The sequence below is a fragment of the Octodon degus genome, unplaced genomic scaffold, assembly GCF_000260255.1.
Source record: "Octodon degus isolate 3935 unplaced genomic scaffold, OctDeg1.0 scaffold00292, whole genome shotgun sequence".
Lineage (NCBI taxonomy): Eukaryota > Metazoa > Chordata > Mammalia > Rodentia > Octodontidae > Octodon > Octodon degus.
The window spans coordinates 1081316-1085598 of record NW_004524868.1 but is presented as its reverse complement, the minus strand read 5'-3'; the positions used below and the strand labels follow the sequence as shown (position 1 = coordinate 1085598).

Genomic DNA, 4283 nt, shown 5'->3' with positions numbered 1-4283 from the left:
AGAAGAAGAAGAAGAAGAAGAAGAAGAAGAAGAAGAAGAAGAAGAAGAAGAAGAAGAAGAAGAAGAAGAAGAAGAAGAAGAAGGGTTTCCACCTTAAGATAGTGATGCATGTGGTTTATCTGAGCACTGAGAGAGAGAAGTCTGCTATTCCTCCAAATCTCTATCTCATTAATTACAAGGAGATTTTCTCTACAAAGGACTCAGACAAATAAATATGTACACTTATTATTCTTCAAGTGGTAAAAATGGAAAGGTCTTAAAAGGGGCTGCAATTAGGAAGTTTCTGAGGATGTGGGGTGCTAAGGTTCACACATGACTAGGACGTGGTGAAATCCATGCTTCTCAGGATTGGGATGGTGGTCATGTATATGTGTGTGTGATAAAAGCCCAAGTTTGCATCCCCTCTCAGCTGCTTATCTCTCACTGCCTCAGAGAGCTTATCATAACCTGAATTTTTTGGTGCAAATTAAGTTTTAATCAGTCAGTGATTTGTGCTGATCCTGTCCAACTGTGTGCTAAATGTCTGAAATTAACACCTCATATTCCTAGCATAATGACTTCTTATTGCTCTGTAGTATGAGAATTCATTTCAGCAATTATTATTGTTCTTAATACATTGTAATATTTAGAAGATCTACAGAATCATGGCCCTCCTAATTTTGGATCATGTCTCATTCAGTGGATAAAGAGTAGATTATAATACAAAGTAGCCAAAGTGAAAATAATGGTTTTGAATGAGAATACAAGATACAAGATGCAAAGTATACTGCCAGAATATAAAGGACTATATATGCCCTAAGAAGAAAAACTTGTACTTGAAGATTAAAAAGGCAAGAGAGACTCCATATTCTTTTTGTAAATCCATTTTAGAAAGAAGTCACTTAAATTAACTTAAAGTGTACATGAACTCAAGCTTTCAACCTATCACATGGAGCTGAGACTAAATCAACTAAGAATAAAGATCATAAAAATAAAAGACAATCAGAACAACTTTGAAAGTAGGATAAATATTAAACCACAACATCCTATGATTGGAATGTGGCCAATAGTATCTGGGAAATGCAAACCTTATGACAAATTTGTATCATTCTTATAAAGTTCCTAAAAATGAGGCAATGTGGTAATGTGGTTGCTATAAAAATCTGAAAAGTATATAATGTGGACATACATGCCAAACCAGGGTGTATATTCTCTCTGGCTTCTTGTCAGAATGTTGGTCATCAGTTTCAGTATAGCTTCTTTGCTTCTGAGAGAAAAAAAGAATTTCTAAGAATATTCAGATGAAATGTGTAACTTTGGGGCAACCTTGGAATGTTCTCTAACTTATAATCTCTGCATTAGATAAGACTAAAGCCCTAATTCAACACATAAAGTTCTCTTCCACCTTCTCTTTGTCTTATTTCAGAACCTCCAGAGCAACACGTTGGTGCCACAAGAAGTTGCTATGATGATGTTGAAGAAGTACTTGTTCCTGAAATTCCTTCTTCCTTTGGAAGGAGTGAGAAAGACTTTGTTGCTGAAGAAATAGATGGTGCCAGGTACTTCCAGACAGATGGGTGTGCAGCTTTTTCTTCAATCCAGCTGCATTCATGGGAAAGATTTGTTTGGACCCATCACTCATATGTATTCCTTTGCTATAAGAATTGAGGTAGCCTTGTGTGTTTAGGTGATGTCTGCTCCTCTCTATCCTTGATGGTAGCTCCTATATCCTTTCTTAGAGAAAAAAAAAACATTATATTCTCTGTGTAATACACACCACATGTTGGATATAGACGTGTTGTATTGCAATCACAAGCAGAAATCCTGAAATTACACTCAAGATTTGGAGGCAGATTTTTCTTATGACAACCTAAATATCATTGCCCAAGTATAAGACTCTAAATGCTCAGGAAGGGAGGTTTCATAGGATAGCAAGCAAGAAGCAGAATACATGGCTGTCTTTGATTGTTCTTACAGTGTGTATAATAGTAAGAAGCTATGAATCACAGTGACCAACCTTCTATGAGAGAAGAAACCAGAACTGCAACAGAAAGTATCAGCTGGGCAAATGAAGTATTCTGACTGGGGTCGGGGGATTTACTACTACAATATGAGTTGTAGAAGCTTTCAGTTTTATAGACCTGGAATGTAGCTCAGTGGCATAAGAACTGGCCTGGCAAGTGCAAGGTCCTGTGTTCATTTCCCAGTACCCGCCCAAAAAAAAAACTTTGAATTTTGCTCTCATTTTCATATTCCATGGATGGATATATATATATATATATATATATATATATGCACTCTTTTAAGTTATGAAACATTTGCAATTCTTCAGTAGTAAAGTAAATTATATCTATGAGATATAAGTATTGCATTCAAGAAGCCATATAACCATATTTTTGAAGTTGATGTTGGGTACAATTAATGCAGAATGTGAAAAGACTTAAATTTGATGATCATAAAATTTCTTCATATAGAGGGAGAAACGAATTATTCTCATTATTTCCTTTATTTCTGTTGACATAGAAGGCCAGGCATTCTGCTCATTTACAGCAATTTGGTGCATAAGAAGCAACGTACTACAGGATTAGGTTGAACTGTTCTCTTTTGACATTTGAAAGAGGACTTCAATTATTTTCATGAATACTTTGAGATCAACTGTGATCTATGGGCTGGAGAGATGGCTCAGTGGTCTAAAGCACCTACTTAGAACAAGCTTAGCAAAGCATCAGGGACCGCGGTTCAATCCCCCAGCACCACATGCCAGCCAGCGCCGCCCCCTGGTGGGCTGAGCTGGCCATACACCACACACACACACTCTCTCTCTCTCTCTCTCTCTCTCTCTCTCTCTCTCAAATAAATAAATTAATTAAAAAAATTTAAAAAAAAACTGTGATCTATTATTGAGACAATGAGGTATCATGAGGGGCCATCTCTTGTCTCCATTCCTGAAGGAACCATATGTGCCTGGTGTGTAAGAAACATTGATGTTTCTTTGCCTTGCCTTACCTTTGCTATCCCTCCTCCATCCATTACTAAGATAGAGATAAAAGGAAGTATGAAGCTGAGTGTGGTAACACAGACATTTAATTCCTTCTCTAGGGAGGCAGAACCAGTAGGCTCACTGTGAGTTGAAGACTAGCCTGGGCTATATAATGAGTTGAAACTCATGCTGAACTTAAAATTCATTCTCTACTGCTGGCCTTTACAAAAAGAGCCATTATTAGGCAGGTCCATCTGGCATTTCAGATAAGTCCTGTCTCCACAGAGATATCTAGCAGTAATTTCTATAAAAGTCTTTACTTCTGTAGGCACACCGTGCATACCAATTTGTCACCACTCAAACCCACACTCTTGTTTACTATTTCAGTCTCCCAAGAAGCCACCCTCTTTTTCATGGAAGAGACAGTATCCTTAGTGTCCTTGAAAGAAGAAGAAACTCACTATGATGAGATTAAGTGCAGTGCCAAATAGTGACTTCTTTGGAGCAACCACATTTGCAGATATTTCCTCTCTGGTTTTTTTCTTTCTTTCTTTCTTTTTTTGGAACCGGGGATTGAACTCAGATCCTTGCGTTTGCTAGTCAAGCGCCTATCCTACTGAGCCATCTCCCCGGCACCTAACTGGTTTATTTCTTAAATAAATTACAATTCTATCTTTTTCATGGTTGCAAAATTTTAACATGTATCTGTTATGAAGAATATTATTAACAGTGAATATTTAAGGCTTCACTGACCAATGCTGTTTTCCTTATTAAAAGTTTATTACTTTTTAATGGAAAACTTATTTTGTTGTTTTAAAAGAATAAATATCTTTCATAAAATGTATCTAAAAGTACACGCATCTTAGTAGAATTGTCATGAATGTTTTATATGTTCTTTGGACTATTAGTATGATTTTTTAGTCTGTACATATAATAATTACATAGTCTTCTTAGATAAATTAATGAATATGATGCTAAAAAAAAAGGTGGTGGAAGTAAAAATGTTCAAGAAAGCAGCAAGAAAAGAATTGAAATGCGTGATGTAAAAATAACAATTTTCTACAGTGAAAGTAATTATTATGTACTAAAAACATGTACTAATAAGAGTCAGAAAATCGAAAAAAGACAATAACCAAGTCGTGATTCATCCTATTTCTTTTTTATAGGATTTAGAAATTCATAAGACTAAATATATAGAAATTGCAAAAACAATTATAATATGGAAATCTGCCGTGAGATTATTACAATTAAAATGAAAACCAGTGACAAAAATAAATGAAAGTCTTGAAAATAGAATAGAAAATATCCATGAAACAAAGCTGTT

General features: G+C 35.5%; 1 pseudogene; it reads left to right on the top strand.

The window, feature by feature from the left end:
• The window catches only part of LOC101586507, a 51471-nt pseudogene extending 48021 nt beyond the window's left edge, over positions 1-3450 (top strand).
• Positions 3451-4283: the final 833 nt, after the last annotated feature.